At 39.6% G+C, this 21,268-nt stretch overlaps 1 long non-coding RNA gene across 1 annotated transcript; it reads left to right on the forward strand.

The window, feature by feature from the left end:
- Positions 1-10,970: 10,970 nt before the first annotated feature.
- LOC132063037 (uncharacterized) lies at positions 10,971-19,599 on the forward strand. Its single transcript, XR_009416313.1, has 3 exons — positions 10,971-11,090; positions 19,059-19,151; positions 19,230-19,599. It is a non-coding gene; the product is annotated as an uncharacterized LOC132063037 (long non-coding RNA).
- The last annotated feature ends 1,669 nt before the right edge of the window (positions 19,600-21,268 follow it).

The following is a 21,268-nucleotide window of genomic DNA, read 5'->3' on the forward strand; positions in this document are numbered from 1 at the left end:
ATGAATTTGGATGAAAAGAATGTGTTGTTATTGTTCTTGTTGAGCTTGGAAGATTATATGTTGTATTGTGTGTTGGTTGGGCTGTTTTGGAGTGTTGTACGGGCTGTCCGGAGTGTTATCGAGGTCATGTTTGAATAGTCTCGGGTTGATACTTGAATGCATGATTAGTGATGTTGGCTTGGTTGTATGTAGTTGATTTGAATATAAGCGAAACGTCGTCTAATTATCTAGAAAGGAGTTACTAACGTTAGGATACGTTTTGAATCTCTTCGTAGTTTAATCGTAGTTCTTGACGTCTTAATATAGGTTGAGACACAATTGGGCAGCGTATACGTGTTGTGTTGTGAGTAAACGCTAAAGGTATGTAAAGCCTATCCTTTCTTTCTTTTGGCATGTCCTAGATGTAAGTATGAAACGATATGAGCTTTGGGTTAATCCCATTCATAAGTTCTGAGCATGTATTATGATTCTTATTCAGTTCTTGATATTAGAATTCTTAAAATAGTCGAGCTACTGCCCTCGAGCTTTCTATATGATCGGATAGTAAATGATACATGAAAGTTTCTATTTTTGAAAGACTCTATATTGACTAATGACCATAACTTTTATAAGGCTGTCTCGTATTGATTTGATACATATCTATGATCCACGAGGCTTTCCTTATATAGTTCGTAATGATATTCTATCATCCCGAATACTCGAGCATTGACTAGTTTACTTATCTATCGAGTCTCAAATGATGATTTATATGCATATGGTTACTCACTACTCTGCTCGTGCATACTATTATTACATCTTTCACCGAGTCCTCGAGCCGGGTATGTCATATATATATATATATATGTTATGGTGTCATCGTGTTATGGTGTTATGCTGTGTTATGGTACATATATTTATGATACGTTATCTTTGTGATATGGAGTTATGCTGTGCTACGGAGTTATGCTGTGTTCTGGAGTATGCTGCGTTATGGTGCCAAAGACGGGGTGGCGACCATGTTCACCGAGTCCCATAATGGGCCGGATATGATATATGATATTGACATGCATGATTTGTGTTTCAAAAGCAAGCATTTTGGTATTACGGTTATTGCACTTGTTTTCGGTACTTCTTATTTTGGTTATAATCATTCCTTGTATTTCATGCTTTATATACTCGGTATATATTTAAATGTCGACCCTTTCTTCGGGGGCGTTTCATGCCCGCAGTACGGAGACGCTCGTTTTGGTGATCCTTGACTTAGGATATCTATTCGCTATCTTGGAGTGCTCCCTTGTTTGAGCCTATATTTTTTGGTACAGATCCTCTTATATGTATATATGTATTATCCAGGGGTACGGCGGGGCCCTGTCCCGTCATATGATATTGTTGTTACTCTTAGAGGTCTGTAGACATATGTGTGGGTTGTATATAGTTACTGTTCAGTTGTGTCTGTATGACTTATGTTTTGGGGCGTTCCCATTCGTAGTGGCAGCCTTGTCGGCTTGCGTAGATATATGTATATACATGTTTTGGAAGCTATGTGTTATGATAGCCTTGCCGGCTTATATACGATGTTATCTGTTGAAAGTTGTAACTCCTCAGGAGACGAGTGTTGTTGTGATATATATATATATATATATGTATATATATGCGACAGTTTTGAGACGACGTCATGCCTTTCTATATATAAATTCTTTATTATGTTAGTTGTGAACGATTATAGTTATCAGGTGTATACGAGTGCCCAGCTCGGGCACTAGTCACGGCCTACCGGGTTGGGTCGTGACAGTTACGAAGTTACCCAACTGTGCACTACACAAGCCTCTTCCATAAGCCTTAACATGTTTGTGACATGAAGCTTGTTTCCCACTAGTCGCTGATCACAATCCTCACGATACTTTGTCATATCACATAGTCCATTCCTGTAGATTTCCTTCTTTAAGCGTACAACAATCACACTCATCTAAAACATGCAGGTTAACATCACTACTATCTACACTGACCCAAGTAATCCCGAAGATGTATTTCATTCTTATCGATTCTCGATCAACTATTTCTTTTCTTAACTCTTTAATTTCTTAATTCCCATCGGATCACAATCATTGCCATCGTCTAATCATCACTCGAACCCGTTCAATAGTCTATCGCATAACCATAAGTCTCGCACACTAGCTGAATCACCCTGGAGTTAATAGTAGGCCATACACTCTATACATTATATCTTTCCCTTAACTCACTCAACTCTAAACTGAAAACTCTCTAAATTCAGCATACCACATCGTCAGTCTTACTAATATCCTTATGTATCCCACTGAAGCGTCCTTGCCCAAATTGCCTTTCTCAATTCCCGAAATGTTATCCCGAACTTAACTCAGTTAACCCATCATTGATCTACCATTTCAAGTATCCTTGTTTACTAATCCTTTACTCAAAATCATTAACGTTATTAGTCCTCGAAGAATCACCTTGTACCTCAATTATCGAATCTGAACACCTCTAACCACTCGCACGACTATCCTTTTTTTTTCAATCACATAAACTAAGTAATAACACCACTAGTAGCGGGATCTAGTCAAATTCACACAATGAATACAGGGCCCCCAACCTTAGTCCAACATTAGGTGTAACAACTTATTAACCCTCCTGAGTACTAAACTTTTAAACTAGCCCAACACTGATAATCATTCCATTTATCAACCACTGACCTCTATTAGCCCACGACACAATCGAACATACCAACTCATCCATAAACTCTGAAGCCCACTCTACACTGTACCATTGCAACCAAGCTCTCACATTACTGGCTCTTGTTTCCTTTATGCCCTTAACCTCGAAGACACCAATCAACCTCATCGGTCATACCTTTTACTGAAGGTCATGATATAATGCCACCGCAATCCAAACACGACTCAAGTACCTATATTACCTCACCTCAAGTCTTACAAACCTTATTCCCCTGAACCCGATAACAAGATGCCTCATCATAATCCTTCAGTTCCCATATTTTATTTCAAATCACTTTTATCACTGTTAACCAACAAACACTCAAATCCACTCGATCCTCTAAACTAATCATCCATCTAAGACAAATGAACCACAAAACAATATCAATATTTCTCCTCAAATCTAAGTGAAACAACCAGTAACTCCTCAAGTTAGTAACTCATCGCATTTGCCCATAATTGAAGTCATTTCTATCAGTCGATTACTAGCTCCTGAGAAGTCTACAACCCAGTCAAATTTAACGAACAAACGATATACCCATAGCATTCACTTAATAACAGAGTAGTCCTTTAACATCAACGAGCTTATATCAAGAATGACATTTAGTACCATATCCCCGAGATATCACGTGAACCTATAAGTACGACCGTTACCAAACCATGCCTAATTATTTCCACAAGATTCAATACTCCATAATAAACATAGATCAGAAGACCACCTTCATCGATACCATTCGGTCATGCCAAACCCCTTTTACCTTTCACAACAGAACGCGAAATTCTCCCTCGCATCAATTGCAACCTTATCCTGACAACCATGTCAGATACCAATTTTTTCTTTCTAATATCACAAAAGTACTTATATCCGAGATATTCTAAGAAACCTTACTTCACTACAGGCTTTCCACAAAAGTCTTCCATTTCTCAATAAATCCCTCACGATAAACGAGTCTAATCGCGACTCCACATAATAACTAAGTCTAATCAAGCCTCCACATAATCGAATCTTTAAGCCATAGCTAGAAACTGAACTTGATAACGCGTTCGAATCAGAATAACCCATCTCGTACCATACCACAACATGTCATAGATCGACCATTCGCATAAGAATCCGAGGACGAGTTTCCACCCTCCGTGGTTGATTAAGATAAGAAAGTTCAAATACCAATTGGAATGGACTAGATACCAATTTGAATGAAGTTGCACGAGAGAATGAAAGAGTTGGAAGTTTTCTAAAATGTCTTATAGCCTCTCGCAGATAGATACGGGGCTCATCGTACCGATCCACGAGACTCTACTAGACACGCTCTTGTATTGTAGATCGAGTAACCTAATATTTTGACACCAACTTGTCACGACCTGTTTTCACTAAGCATGCGGGCACCTACCTTTCACACCTCGGTAGGCTGACCCTTATCCCAATAATCATAAAACATAAGTAAAGCGGAAGAAAATAGAATAACGTAAGTCTCACAATAATGATATAAAGAAATATGAAAGTAATGAGAATCCAACCCCAGTATCTGGTCTGTTCATACAAGAGAATCTAAACCAAAATACTACTAGTCTGAATAGTGATAATAATACATAGGTAGTCTCAAATCATTTCTCAAAATGAAAAGTAAGACATAAGTAGTAGGAAGTAAGACATAAGTAGTAGGAAGAGTCTTCGGGCAGTGAACGTCCTCATGCTCACCCTGAATAGACTTGAATCAGCAACCTCGAACTATCAGCCACGAGGGATAGAAGCGGATCCAACCTGGTACTTTGCATTCATAAAAGAATGCATTAAGTGTAGGTCAGTACAAACAACACATACTGATAGGTATCATAGGCCGATAAGACTAGCTCCATATATAAAGACAAAAAAAAAATATGAACACGTAAAACAACAAGGTACAAGTCAACATGAATCAATAACCATAGTACAAGTCATCACCTATGTTATAGCATCTAAACCTGACTGTGCCAAGTCTCAGTATAACCAATCTGAACCAGTATATCACAATCATATCACAACCATAGCACAGAAAACCAAGAGGTACAATCCAATGCAATAATGTATGAATGATGAATGCAATGCATATACACCGTACACATGTAATCCGACGATGGAACATCACATCTCGGCAGCACAACCCATGGGGGACCCGCTGTAATGACCCGTTTGGTCATTATAGCCCTTTCGGTATTTTTACCGTTTTTCGAGCAGTGATTAGCTCATTTTGACCTGAGGGAGCCGTTGGCACACTTCCTGAGGTGTCTAGACCAGGATTCGGACAACTTTTATGAAATATAGGCTTAAAGTGAAAAGAGTTGACTCAAAGTTAACTCAGTCAACGAGAGCTCCGTTGAAAATTTTGAGGCCACGGGCGCGTTCGTAGCGTGTTTTTATGTGTGTCTATGTGTATGTTATGTGAGTAGATGGCCTCGAGAACTAGTTGAAAAATCAGATCAAATGGTGAAACTTGGGAAAAATTACTGGTGTCAGGTGTCTGTTGTAGCGGCACCGCTGTAGCGGTGTGGTTGCCGCTGCAGCGGTAAGTGGACTTCTAGCCTCGATAGTTGTAGCAGTATGCCCAGTCACTGAGGCGGTATCTCGACCGCTGGAGCGGTCGACGAGCAGTGTTATAAGTTTAAAACTCCAAAAACCTAGTCATTATTTCTATTCCGACTTGAGAGCTTTGTGGAGGCGAATTGGAGGGTTTTTAAGTGATTCCTTCCCTAAGGTAACATTCCTACCTTGTTATGTTTCATTAACCTCTCTTAATTATCTAGCCTAATCTAGAATCCATAGAATCTAATGGGTCTTCAAATGGGTTCTCGAGTTAAGTTCTAAATCATTGTTGGTTCCTCAAATCTTCCTAAATAGTAAGATTAATGTTGAATATGCTTGAATATGTTGGGAACAAACTAGCTAGAATCCTATTTTCCATAAAAAGGCTTAAGAACAAAAGAAGGATTTTTATGGGTTTCATGTGAAGAGGGGTTAAAAATGAAATTGATTCTTAGATGATGTTTAATGATGAAATTGTTATTGTTCATGCTAGATAATTTCATATCTAGGCTTGTTAATCATTAATCTTCGATTCTAGAGTTGATTTTCGTAAATTAAAGTTAGGGTTCTTAGACCCAAATTTGGGGGTTTTCATATTAATGATAATTTTGAGAACTAATTGAGTATTACTATGATCAAAGTAATGGATTTTGACCTTTTGGTATTGAATTTGGTATTTTGGTCATAAAATTCCCGTTTTGCCCTTGAGACTCATTTGTCCAAAATTAAGGGTTAGAATTTGACCCGAATAGAAGGTAGCCAATATGGGTATCACTATTCATGGTTTCTTACATAGAATTCATATGTGATAGAGTTTGATTATTTGAAGACTCTTCGAAAGACAAGGCCACGTGTGGGTTCATGGCACCTGTTCGGCTGCCAGGTAGGTTATGGATTTTCTTTTCGGTAGATTCCTGTTAGTTTTCCATATTCGTGTATTAGAAGGAATTAGAGATTTGGGATGGAATCCTAGGATGGTATTGATGTGTGATTGTGTGTTCGGGCTTGTGGCCTGTAGATTATTTAGGATGTATAATGTGGCCTTCTTGAAATCGGTAGATTTTATGTGACTTGAGAGTAGCGGGTGATATCTATTTCTGTGTCTAATGATGAGAATTCCCGTAATATGTGATTAATTGTGTTATGCTATCAATAGTGAATCTAGTTGATAAATGGAAGGACAAAATGTACCAACAATTGTGATTGAGTCCTAAATGAGTTGTGACGAGGGATTTTGAGTGGAGGGTGAGATTCGTGTTCTAAGCTAATAGGCTGATTTAAGGAAGTGGTAATAATGTATATCGATTGATTGACCTGTTGTGTGTTGGGACTAGCCACCCTGTTGTGTTGTGTTTGACTGTTCTATTGTGTTGGCTTGATGTCATGAGTTATTGATAGAGATTAGATCAGTTATCCGTCTTGGTTTGGATATATTATTGGCATACCCACTGTGGTATTTGTGGTTCGGATATATTGTTGGCATACCCACTGTTGGTATTGTGATGTAGATACATTGTTGGCATACCCACTGTTGGTATTGTGATATTGATATATTGTTGGCATACCCACTGTTGGTATTGTGATATGATATATTGTTGGCGTACCCCATTGTTGGTACTTGTGATATTGAGCTTCAGGTTGATACACGCATAGCATGCACTCTCATTCATTCATGATGCATGGTCGATACCCAGTGATGATCCGGTATCAGTGATTGAGTGAGACTGATATTTGATGAAACTCTTTTACTGGAGTGATTGTGAGAAGGCCGATGTCCTATGATCAGTTCCGGAATCGTTGATTGTGTGAAACTGATATTTGATAAACTCTTTTACTTAAGTGATTGTGAGAAGACCGATGTCCGATGATCAATTCCGGAATCGTTGATTATGTGAAACTGAAATTCTGATGATACTCAATTACTTGAGTGATTGTGAGATGGCTGCTGTCCGATGATCCATTCTGGCATCGTTGTTGCATGGGCGATTCCGATGATATTTCCGGAATCGTTGTTAGTGCATGGACTCTGCGGGTCCCCCAAAGTGGTGCCGGTGAGAACCCCCCGTGGGCAAAGATCCGGGGTCCCGTCTGTCTGTTGGGCAAAGACCCGGGACGGATGGCACTTAGACTTCACGAGTCACACTGGGTTGTGCTACCGAGACGTAGATATTTTCGTCCGGAGTACATGTGTACACCTCATTTGCATGCCATTGCATTGCATTTATACACTATTGCATTGCATTGCATTGCATTAATACACTATTGCATCGCATTGCATTATGATTGATTTTGAGATGTTGGTGTTGTACTTGTGGTGTTGGATTCGGACTTGATATATTCAGACTTGGCACATTTGGGATTAGATGCTTTACTTAGGCAACGACGTGTACTTGGATCTGGATTTATTGATTGAACTTGTTGAAGTATCCCATAGACCGTTCGTAAGATTAGTTATATGTTTGGTCTCTATGTGATGTAGGGTAACAGGTGTCTCGATGACGAGTTGACTATTAGACTGAAACGAACGATTTAATGATATGTGAGTTTCGAGATCGTTGTGAGATTGACTGGTGAGTATTAGAGCGAAATTAATGCTTAAAGGTATTGATGTACAGCGTGTGGTCGATAGACGTATGACTTATTGGGTTGTTATCATGTTTATCTGTGAATTCTTTTACTGATATGTGTTACTAACCATTGTCGGCCTATGATATTTACTCAGTACGCGTGGATTGTACTGATATTGCACTTGCTACACCCTTTTTGGGGTGTAGATTGTTTCAGGTGGTTGATTGTGATACGAATCGGGAATGTGTGGTGCCTATCTGAAAGGCCTCGTCCCATTTTATTCCTGGACGGAGGTTAAGTCTTAGAATATAGTGGAAATCGGAATTCATTTAGTCGCTCTTGTACTAGTCTAGATCAGGTCATGGGAAAATGGATTGAGTCTGTAATCGTGTATTTGTTGTAATCATATGAATACTTGAGTTTATTAAATATATTTTATGATGTTCCGCTGTTATTTCTAAATATCTATTGGTTTAAATGAATCATCTTTATTTAATTGATGTGTATTCAATGAAAGGGTTCGCCAACCGAGGTGGAAAAGGTAGGTGCTTGCGCGATCCTGAAATGGGTCGTGACACCCGCAAAGTCCTTGTACAAGTCACTCCGCAAACAGCCCAGAGATGACTCTATATCCAACCAATAGGCCTCATATCATTCATTCCGCACACAGCCCAGAGATGACTCTATATCCAACCAATAGGCCTCATATCATTCATTCCGCACACAGCCCAGAGATGACTCGATATACAATAAGTCTCAGAATAGTACCGGTCACTCCGCACACAACCCAGAGATGACTCGTATCAAATGTGTCTCAATGCATCTTTATTTCCTTATCACTTTCCATTCTCAGTACCACAACAAGACAATATCAATCTATCATGGAAATGAGTATGAATACGATGCAATGTAATATCAAATAACCAATTCAATCCCAAATAGTACCACACATGGCACACAAGTAATATCAATAATAAGGCTACACAATAAGCCACAATGGAATCACAATTCTCATCTCAATTTCAAATCAAAGCAAGGTACCACAATATCATAATCATGATATATCACTAATATCTAATGTCTCAACGTGGCAACGAGCCAATAAGTAAATAAAACAAGATAAGTCAACAATGCAACGGGGTGGCTAGCCCTCAAATCATTCAACAAGGTCCAACCTAAGGCAATGTCCAAGCTAACTTCATACCCGAAGGTTTACATGCATTCTCTAATAATATCATCTAAACATATGCTTCGCTAATCGAAGTCTCACCATAAGATCAACCGTAACCTACCTGGAAAGCCGAATATCAAATCTCCAACAGTCAACCCTTAGTCTTGTCCTTCCTTTGTGCCTCGTGATAATGAAAGTCGAATCATATCCGGATTAGGAAATTAGAATCAAGAAGAATAATTATTCAAACTTCCTTCTATTCAAGACCCTATTCCTAACTCATGGAATGAGTTTCATGAACTAAAAAGAGGAAATTAGGAATCTATACATCTCAATATGAAATTAATACTCTAGGTGATCAATTCCCATCAATTATAAGCTAGAAGAACTCATGGATTACTCAAATTCGGATTCTAGGCAAAACCCCCAATTTTGGGTATAAATCCTCGTTTTTCAATTCAGGAATTAATCTCTAACAATGGTAGATATAAGCTCAACAACATTAGATACATCAGATTCTATGACTAACTTAACCAATTTCATCAACATAATCAACTTACGAAGTCTAAACCCTTTTTAAGAAACTTTCATGAAAACCCATTTAATCCCTCTTTGATTCTCTAGATTTCTAGTATTAGATTCATGATTAGGAGTAGCAATTGATGAAATCTAAGGCCAAGAGAATTACCTCAACGAAGAATCTGCCCCAAAACTCCTAAATTCGTCTCCCAAGCTGAAGGTTATAAGAATAGAATAATGACACAAGGGTTTGGGGTTTCAACAAGTCATTAAATGATATTACTGCCCGTCAACTGCTTCAGCGCTCACCTCACCTCTACAGCGGTTACGCAGAAAATGCACTTAGCCGCTTTTGCGGCGTGGCTACCGCTATAGCGGTACCGCTATTGCGGTACACCAGAAACTAGAAAATAATTCAAGTTTCACAAACTCATTCTGAAATCCGATTATCACCCGAGGCCCTATACACACTCGTGGCTTCAACATTCCTAACGGAGGTCTCGTTGACAGAATCAACCCCCGATACCTCATAACTAATTTTCCACCGCAAGTCCCAAAATGCACTCGAGTGCATTGGGAATGGAACCGAATATACACACAAATTCTAAATGACCATCCGGACCTCTCGGAATCGACGGATTTCCGATTAAGATCCGTTTATCCGAAAGTCAACTTCGGGTCAAACATTTTTCACTTTAAGTCTAATTTCAAAGACCCAACCTATTTCGCATCCGATGACCTCGAAAATCGTACCACCCATTCCCGTGGGTCAATTATACGCTGATATAGCTCGGGAAAAGGTCAACGGGGTCAAACTCCGGGTCTTTACATATACACACATAATTCAAAAATAGGGGAATAGAATACAGAGGCACAATAATACAGAGAGGATATATTAGCAGACGAGATATGGGTTAGGCATAGGGCATAATTAGTTTAGGATTTAGAGAAGGAACATATAGAGACACGAATGGAGGACAAAAATTAGATAGACAGCTATACATATACACTACACGCAGAGAGAACACCAAAATACTCAACCTCCCACAGTCAGTGGCGGACCTAGTAAGAGCCCAGGGGTTCATCCGAACCCCTTCGGCGAAAAATTGCACTGTATATACAAGGTGAAAATTATTTTTTATGTATATATAGTAGACGTTGAACCCCCTTAGCTTCTTCATTTATGACTTCTTTATATTTTTGAACCCCCTTGGCATAAATCCTGGCTCCGCCACTGCCCACAGTGACCCATTTTTCATCACCTTCACACCACCGTGAAACCACCATATAAACCCACCAAAGAACCGTCGTGAAAACTCCATTCGAATCAAAATTGGTGAGTTTGGGTTTGGGTATTCCGATCTAAGCAAACAGGTTGAGTCGAGGGTGTTCGTTTGTTTGGTTCCAGTTAGTCGGATTTGCCGTTCGATTTTTTTTTTTTTTTTTTTTTTTTTTTTTTCGGTCAGTAGCTCATCGAGTTCGCGAGGCTCTCCAGTCGAGGTTTCCGATCAAAGCTCTAGTTTATGGTTTTTCTTGCTCAAACATTGCTCAATAGTGATATTCAAAGAAGGTCCATCTCTCTCTACTTTACTTCAACTTTACCTTTGTTTGTGATGTCTGTTTATTGAATAAAAATTACATGGATTGTTTTCTGATTACTTGATGTTTTGTGATGGTGCAAAAAGTTCATTTGTTTAGTTTCTTGTCTTATTGAGTAGCTTCATTTGGTCATACTGAATAAATAATTCTTTTGGATATTTGTGAAATGGAATATCACTGGGATTTGATTATGCACTATTGTAATTATTTGAGTATGCTGGCCATGAGATTTTAAGCATGAAGTTTGTCATGATGGCTTTAAAGTTTGACGTGGAAAGCTCTTTTGTGCTTTAATTTCCAATCCATTTTATTAATTGAAAAAATCTATTTTTGTTCTTACTGTGTAAATTAGCTGATATGAAAAATCGGGAATAAAAAAGGTCTTGGTAATCTGAAGTTTGGTTAATTTTTTTGGAAATTCAACAAATTTAGCAAAATTTTAAGATCTGATTGTTTTGTTTGGTTTAAATAGGACGTTAAGTAATTAGGCCATGATTTTGAGAATAGACTTGAAAGTGAATTGAGTTTAAGTTGAGTTTTTGAATATAAATAAAAAGAAAAAGAGTCTCGAATTTACGAGACAAGCCAATCCTTTTAATGGTAGAAGCTCTTAGGTGCTAATAAAATGTGTTGGCCATGTGTGCGGTTACGCTTCTCGGCTAGTGCAAACTACAACTTAAAAGGGTCATGTGTGCGGTTACGCTTATTGACTTTCTAATAAAATGTGTTGGTCATGTGTGCAGTTACGCTCCTTGGCTAGCTGAATTATCCAAAGAGTCTCGTGTGGTGTTACTCTCCTTGACTCCATATTTTACTCAAAATTGTTAGAAGAGTGCAATCAATTTGAGTTTAGCTATGTGTTCGGTTACGCTCCTTGGTCAACTCTTAATAATTTAAAAGAAGCTTTGTGTGAGGTTACGCTCCTAAGCCAATAATATAAGTCACATTTATAAGATAATTTTAGGTAATTAAGCAAGTAAGACAAACATGTTCTATCTAAGATTTAATTTTAGCCAAGTATAAGTCAATAAAAGCGATCGTGCTGGAACCACGGGACTTGGGAAATGCCTAATACCTTCTTGCCGGTCAATAGATTTCCTTATCCGGTCTTTTGTTTTTGCAGATTAATAATAAATAGAGTCATTTATTTTTGATTAGGAATTCATAAGGTGACTTGAAACACCAAAAATCAATTCCAAGTGGCGACTCTGAATAAATAAATAATTCCTTTTCAAAACGTCACTTCAATTGGAAAAATCATTTTTAATAATAAAACCTTCCCTGTCCTTTGGGGCGCGAAAAAAGTGTGTGACAACCCCCTACTTCAAGACTTGTCGAGGTGTAAGCTTGCCGAAACTTGATGGCGAGACTCAAAGTATAGCCAATTTTTTTTTTTGTTTGCATGTCTTCAAAATGCACTTGGCAATATGTATTTGGAGGCTCTTGAAACAACTTATTGAAAGAATTTATTTGTTGCCCAACTTATGGTACAAAATGCATGTCACGACCCAACTCGTGGGGTCGAACGGGCACCCACACTAACCCCCTAGTGGGCGACCCCTTCCGTTATTCAATGTCCAACACAAACATAAGTAAGTAAATAAGAAGATAAATTAGTCGCAAATCATAAATAGCTAAATATGCAGAATACTACAACATAAATCCCCCGGATCCAGTTTGAGTAGTACAAGAGCAACTAAATACATAAGTCTAGAAACACAAGTCTGAATAATACATCTGTGTCAGAATAAGAAATAAAGACAGTAGGATAGAAGAGTCTCGAGGCAGCGGATCCATCAGAAGTTCACCCTGGACACTCTAAGCCAAGTCTCGGGATAACTCACGAGGTGCAGAGGAGGAGCCTGCTACAAACTCTGTACTTAGAAAAAAAGTACAACAAGGTAGTATCAGTACAAACACCATGTATCGGTAGGTATCATAGGCCGACAACAGTTAGATAACATATATAAAAGAAAAGAACTGAAAGATAGGCATGCGAGCAGTCAAGTACAATCACAACACAATCGAAGATCTAAACAACACACGTGATATAAATACCAAGGCAGAATCAAGTGATATATATGAATGAGATAAATGAGTTCATATGCAATGCAATGAGATGCACTGGCCAATTGTCTGTCTCCGTACACACATGCTACGGGCGGATGACCTCCACGTCTCGATAGTCATGACCCATGAGGGACCCGCGAAGTCCATGTACCAGTGACTCCGTACACATCCCAGAGGTGACTTCCACAACACAAAGCACTCCGCACACAGCCCAGAGGTGGCTTCCATGTCAAAACTGTCCATAATCTCATATGTTCCTTTCTGACTTATCATCACCAGTACAAAGCACATATCATATCAATGTATCTAGTAAAATGAGTATGAATGCTATACAAGCTATCAATCTCAAGTGTAATAATATCAAATCTCAATCTTGCCTCAACATGAGCACATATCACAATATCAATACCGAATCAAGTTCTTTCCTCTATCTATGATAAATGCCAAGATAAGTGAGAGACGAAAGTATCACAACAACAGTATGACAAATAAGCAACAAGCCCAACATCACAAATATGGCAACAAGCCAAATCACAATAAACGAGTCGACAAGCCCACAAAGTCATTAACAATACCAAGCTAAGAATATCCATCTAACTTCGTACCTAAAGGCTTAACATACTTTCTCCGTCAATGACTAACTCCTACATATGCTTCGCTAACCGAAGTCTCACCGAAAGGTAAGTGGTAACCTACCTCGATGTCGAAATTTGGTGCCATGAACTCGTCAAATCCGAGCCTTGCCCTTTCGAAAACTCAAAGTCTAGTCATTATCAGAATCTAAGTTAGAAACGGGGAATAACGATACCCATATTGCTATATACTCGTTCGAATCCAAATCAATAAAGGAAAATAGGGAAATCGGGCCCACAAGGGTAAACCAGGTATTTCAAAAGTGGAATTTGGTGATCCAACGTTCTAGAAGTTCAATTCCACTCTCCAATTGCTAATTAAGTTAAATTATTGATCAATTTCATTATTCAAGAGAAAGATCCCAATTTAGGCATAAACCCTAATTTTCCATAATCAATTTCTCAACTCAAATTGGACATTCAAGCTTATTAGTTACTAACTCACAAGATTCCATGATTAGAATAGAAATATTCATCAATTTAACTCACATCCATAGTCTAAAATGCAAATAATAAAATTAAGGTTGAAACTCATCTTCTCCAACTAGCTTTCTATTATTTCTACATAGATTTCAAGGTTAGGAAGGTAAATAATTAAGAACAAGGTGGAAGAGACTTACCCCATGTTGAATCCACTCAGAAAACACTTCAAATCGCCCTTGAGTCACTTGGAGAATTAATTTTGGGAATGGGAAATGAATGGTTCGAATTAGGCATTTAATTAATCTGATTCAGCGTCTTCCGCTTCCGCGGATTTGCCTCAGCAGAGGACCATCCGCTGGGGCAGATTTTAGTAAACAATAGAACTTTCGCGTTTGCGGAGAGGTGGGTTTGTTGGGCCGCACCCAGTCTCGCAGGGGCGAGACACCAGAAACCAGTGAAATTCTGGTTTTTCACCAAGTTCGCCCCAAATATCGACATCCACCCAAGACTTCCCAGATACAAAACACATATGTGCACATATGTAAAAACATGCTACAAACTCACTCATGGTCTCGGAATTCCCATCGAAGGTCTATTTGACCGAGTTAACCGCCAAAGGCCAAAAACCAACTTTTCAACCATTAGTACGAAACGCTCCCGAGTGCTTCGGGAATCGCATTGAATACCCCACCAAGTCATAATCGACCCTCCGGACCTCACGGAATTGATAGATTTTCGAAAAAAGCTCGTTTACCCAAAAGTTAACTATCGGTCAAAGGTTTTTCACTCTAAGGTTTTAATTCTCAGAAGTCATAATAAAACTCGCCCGATTACCTCGAGAATCGTGTCGCCCATCCCCGTGGGTCAAAATCATACTAACAGGGATCAGGGATGGGTCAACGTAGGTAGATAGGTCAAACATGCAATAACGACCAAACGAGTCGTTACATCAGATACCAATTAAACAATTGGTCATCCTCGAACCATAAAGGAAAAGAACGGAGGAAACGTACATGAGTCGGTAAACAACTAGGGATATCTGGTACACATATCAAACTCGATCTTCCATGTGGCCTCCTCAACTAGACGGTGCTTCCATTGCACCTTAACTGAAGCTATCTCCTTTGATCTCAACTTTCTCACTTGCCTATCCAAGATCGCTATAAGTTTTTCCACATAAGACATATTCTCATCAAGCAACACTGAGTCCCAACGAATGATATAAGAACTGTATGAATAGTACCTCTTTAGCATGGAAACATGAAACACCGGATGAACACCTGACAAGCCTGGTGGCAAAGCTAACTCATAAGCCACTGCACCAATACGACAGAGAATCTTAAATGAGCCAATGTAACTCGAGCTCAACTTACCCTTCTTCCCAAATCGCATAACACCCTTCATGGCTGAAATCTTCAGAAGAACCTGCTTACCCTCCATAAGCTCCAAATCTCGAAACTCTGAGTTGCCAGGAGCTTTTCTTAAATCAGCTTCACCTTGTCCAATGACTCCCTCAGCAAATCCATACCCTAAGATCTCACCTCAAAAGCATCAAACCACCCAATCAGAGAGCGACACCTCTGACCATATAAAGTCTCGAATGGCGCCATATCAATACTCGAATAGTAGCTGTTATTGTACGTGAACTCTACCTATGGTAAGAATTGGTCCCAATGACCACTAAAGTCAATAACACAAGCCCTCAACATATCCTCAAGCACCTGAATAGTCCTCCCGGACTGACCATCGGTCTGAGGATGAAATGCGGTGCTAAGATCTAACTAAGTACCCAACTCATTCTGCAAAGTCTTCCAGAAATGGGAGGTAAACTGAGTACCTCGGTCTGAAATAGTGGAAATAGGAACCCCATGCAATCGCACAATCTCTCGAATGTAAATCCTGGCCAGCTTCTCTGCATTATAAGTAATCTGGACTGGAATGAATGCGTAGACTTAGTCAACCTATCCACAATGACCCAAATTGAATCATACTTGCCCAAGGTCTTTGGAAGACCCACAACAAAATCCATGGCTATCCTTTCCTACCTCCACTCGGGAGTAGGCATCCTTTGAAGCATTCCACCAGGTCTCTTGTGCTCATACTTAACTTGCTAGCAATTCAAATACTGAGCGACGAAATCTGCAATATCTCTCTTCATCCTGCCCCACTAGTAGTGCTGTCTCAAATCAAAATACATCTTGGTCGCACTCGGATGAATAGAATATTTGGAGCTATGAGCCTCTTCTAATATCAAATGAATCAGACCACCCATACGAGGGACGCACACATGATCCTTGATCCTCAAGTCCCCCTCATCATCAAGCATGGCCTCCTTGGCCTCATTACTCAACACTTTATCACGAATCTTACACAACTTAGCATCTCAAACAGTTGTGCCCTGATCTGCTCCAAAAGAGACGGCCTCACCTCAACACATGCTAAAACCCTGACTGGATCTGAAATATTAAGTTGCACAAGTCTGTTATCCAGAGTTTGAACCTCCACGGCTAAAGGACGCTCCGTAGCAATCAACCAAGCTAAATTGCCCATACTCATTGCCTTTCAGCTTAATGTATCAGCTACCATATTAGCTTTGCCCGGATGGTATAGAATGGTGATATCATAATCCTTAAGCAAGTCCATCCATCTACGCTGTCTAGAGTTAAGATCCCTCTGGTTGAATACATGCTATAGACTGCGGTGGTCGGTGAATACCTCACAATAGACCCCATACAAGTAATGCCTCCAAATCTTCAAAGCGAAGACTACCGCTGCTAACTCCAAATCATGAGTATGGTAGTTCTTCTCATGAATCTTCAACTGCCTGAAAGCATAAGCAATGACCTTGCCTTCTTGCATCAACACGATGCCTAAACCAATACGCGACGCATCATAATACACGGGGAAATCCTTACCCTCTATGGGTAATGCCAAAATTAGGGCTGTAGTCAACAAGGTTTTAAGCTTTTGAAAGCATTCTTCACAAGCATTGGACCACTGGAAAGGTACCTCCTTTTGAGTCAATCGAGTCAAGTGAGAATCAATCGAAGAAAATCCTTCAACAAACCGACGGTAGTAACTCGCCAAACCCATAATGCTACGAATCATAGTCACTGAAGTGGGCCTCTCCCAATATCTAATAGCCTCAATCTTCTTTGGATCAACCATAATCCCGTTCTTTGACACCACGTGGCCCAAGTATGCCACGGAATCAAAAAAACTCACACTTAGAAAACTTAGCATAAAACTTCTTTTCCTTTAACAAACCAAGAGCAATCCTCAAATGACGCTCATGCTTTTTCTTGCATCGCGAATGCACCAAAATATTATCAATGAAGACTATGACGAAGGAATCCAGTTATGGCTGGAAAATGTCATTCATCAAATCCATGAAATCTGTCGGGGCATTTGTAAGCCCAAAAGACATAACAAGGAACTCATACTGACCATAACGAGTCCTACAGGCCATCTTCGGAATATCCTCGGCCCGAATCTTCAGCTGGTGATAACCTAACCTCAAATAAATCTTAGAGAACACTGAAGCACCCTGAAGCTAGTCGAACAATCATCAATGCGGGGAATAGGATACTTATGTCAAATGGTGACCTTGTTCAATTGGCGGTAATCAATACACATCCGCATTGACTAATCTTTCTTCTTCAAGAAGAGCACGCGAGCGCCTTAAGGGGAGATGCTCGGTCTGATGAAACCCTTACTCAGAAGATCTTGCAATTTCTCCTTTAACTCTCTCAACTCGGCCGATGCCATCCTATATGGTGGAATGGAAATAGGGCGAGTGTCTGGCTCTATATCAATGCAGAAGTTAATGTCACGATCGGGTGGCATACCCGACAAATCTGTAGGGAACACCTCCGCGAACTCGCTCACAACAGGCACAGACTCAAGTGACAGAGTATCAAAACACTCCCAAGTGCCTCGGGAACCGAACTGAATACCCTACCAAGTCATAATCGACCCTTCGGACCTCATGGAATTGATGAATTTTCAAAAAAGATCCGTTCACCCAAAAGTCAACTATCGGTCAAAATTTTTTTCACTTTAAGGTTCTAATTCTCATAAGTCACAATAAAACTCATCCAATTACCTCGGAACCGTGTCACTCATCCCCGCGGGTCAAAATCATACTAACATGGCTCGGGGAAGGGTCAATGGGGGTAAATAGGTTAAAAGTGCAATAACGACCAAACGGGTCGTTACAATGCATCTTCCATCTTAGCCTTTCATTTTCAATTTGGAGATGCAACCGTCCGGCTCAAAAAAAGAGGAAAATATGTCCTTCGTGATTTTTGTTTTCAATTTGTACATAAGTTTTTACAACCGTATAGGAACAATGGTCATATTTATCCCCATGACAACTTTTCTTTCCTTGTTTAATTTGCAAAGAATCCTTCTTTTTTGGAGTGGCCTCAATTCATAGGGATTCTCTTCCCTTAAATTGTCGGTTCATCTTTTCATATGGTACAAAAGAAAATATGATTATTTTTCCTTAAATTGTTGTTTCATCTTTCCATATGGCACAAAAGAATATGTGATTCTTTTTCCTTAAATTACCACTTCATCTTTCCATATGGTGCAAAACAATAGATGATTTCCCCCCCCCGTAAATTGCTGGTTCATCTTTCCATATGGTGCAAAAGAATAAATGATTCTTTTTCCATCAATTGTTGGTTCATCCTTCCATATGGTGCAAAAGAATATATGATTCTTTTTCCGTAAATTGTTGGTTCATCTTTCCATATGGTGCAAAAGAATATTTTCCTTCCTTAGATTTTAACTCAACTTGCCTTGTATAGGATTGGAAATTATTGATGAACAACCTCAAGAACTCTATATAAGGACATGTTATTTAATCATCTCAATCACAATCTTTTGAATCCATGGCAAAGGTTTTGTAGGAGCTCTTTCTCTTTATTCTTTCGTTTTTTCTTGCAAATTAGTAAGTAAAGTTTTCTTTCCGTTTGCAGAAGCTGTATTTGATTTTCAGATTTGCGCGCCTGTGAGAATATTTTTTTATGTTGCTGTTGGATTATCAAAAGGACAAGCCGCTTGATTCTGGTGAAAGTAGACTTCCAAGGCTACGACATATCCACAAATCAAAGAGAAACTCCTTCTGGATTGATGGGAATTAATTTTAAAGTTGCGCTCCAAATCTACATTTTCTTCTCTCAAAGATCAATGCGTCCCCACCAAAAACTCCATATCTTGATATTGGAGTGTCCAAATGACGAGCGGCTTGATTATTTAGAGAGAAGACATCAAAGGCTATGACATAACTGAAAATACGAATGAAAATCCATCTATATTGATGGGAATTAATTTTTCAAATTGAACTCTAGATCTCGCGTTTTCTTCTCGGCAATGTGTGCAATCCCAGCGTAAAAAACTCCATATCTTGGGATTGAAGTGCTGAAGTGACTAGCGGCTTGATTATGTATAAGATAGAATTCTAAGGATAAAACATATCCAAAAATCAAAGCAAAAAGTCTTCTGGATTGACAGTATTTAATTTTTAAAGTTGAACTCCACATCTGCGTTTTCTTCTTTGAACTCTGTGCAGTCTCACGGAAAACTCCACATCTTGAGATTGGAGTGTTCAAATGGCGAGAGGCTTGATTCTGAATATATTAGACTTCGAAGGCTACGATATATCCAAAAATAAAAGTCAAACTCTTTCAAGATTGACAGGAATAATTTTTGAAGTCGGCGACATAATCCGGCATGCCTTACTTTGGACAGCATTCATGAGAGCGCTTTTTGTTTGTATCCTCCTTTTTTGTATGTCTGCATGAGGGTGTAAACGGTCTCTATTTCAGAGGAGAAGATGCATGCAACATCACAACCCGCACTTGAAGCCACGAAGGTCAAACAAAATTCCTTGCTACATTTGTAGAACAATTACACGGTGCATCATTCTTGCGGCTTAACGAGATTGACACTTGGAGTAGTCCTTTCCCACCTAGAAAGTTGATGGTACATCTCCTTCTTCAGCTTGGCGACAGAGACACTTGAAGTACCTCATTTTTTTTCCAGCTATAACAAACAAGTACATGAACTAAGCAAATATATCCCCAAACATAGTGGGTAGATGCATCAAGATCCATCTACTATGAAGAAGTTGATGTAAGAAGATCGTTACGAAAAATTGCTCCATTCTCCAAAGTTATTTTATCTTGTTTTTAGATTCTCCAAGCGTGTAAAAAGTAGCAACGAAAACTCCGTGCAAGCAACTTTTCTTTGGCTTCACGTTGAAGGGATGAATTTTTTCCTTTACTCACGTGATTGCACTTAAAATGAAACTCTAAGTTGCTTACGTACCTCGACGAAGAGGATCAAGTCATTACGTAGTTAAGAAAGAGTATTTTTTTCATTTTTTATGCAGTTTATACTCGACATCATGGAGTGTTGAAACATACAGTTTAAACTCGTGCGAAAAGGAGTGTTGCAACTTGGCTTTAGGCTCGTGTGTCGAGGAGCATAACGACTTGCGGTTAGGTTCGTGAAGGAGCGTTGCAACTTGCGGTTGTAACGACCGTTAGGCCGTTATCGAACCTTCCTCAATTCATATCCTAAAACCTTCCTTATCAATTGTGCCCGTTAGTTTCACGCGGGGAATTTTCTATTTAAGTTGACCCGAAGTCGAGAAAGAAGGAAATTAAAAGTAGAGTTAGCCGGGGCCACCGGGCCCGATTTCCCGAAGGCGAGGGTGGACAGTAGGCGGGTCCGCCCCGGCCGAATCTCTCGCTCCACCGCGTCGCGAGGTACTCACGACTAAGGCTCTTGACCCCAGCGGATCCCACTTCCGCCACGACAGAAGCGACAGACTTCCTTGTGCCTGCCCCCACGATCGATTGTTCGCCGTAGCGGATGCTCGCTACAGTGGCCCCATTGTCACCACAAGGGACGACGCTGGGCAGACCTAGTATTTAAAGTCCATTTCGGGTTTTGACCTTATTTTTCACCCAACTCTCAAATCAAGCCGCCATTTAGGGCATTTTTAGAGCAA

This window comes from Lycium ferocissimum, chromosome 7 (assembly GCF_029784015.1).
Source record: "Lycium ferocissimum isolate CSIRO_LF1 chromosome 7, AGI_CSIRO_Lferr_CH_V1, whole genome shotgun sequence".
NCBI lineage: Eukaryota > Viridiplantae > Streptophyta > Magnoliopsida > Solanales > Solanaceae > Lycium > Lycium ferocissimum.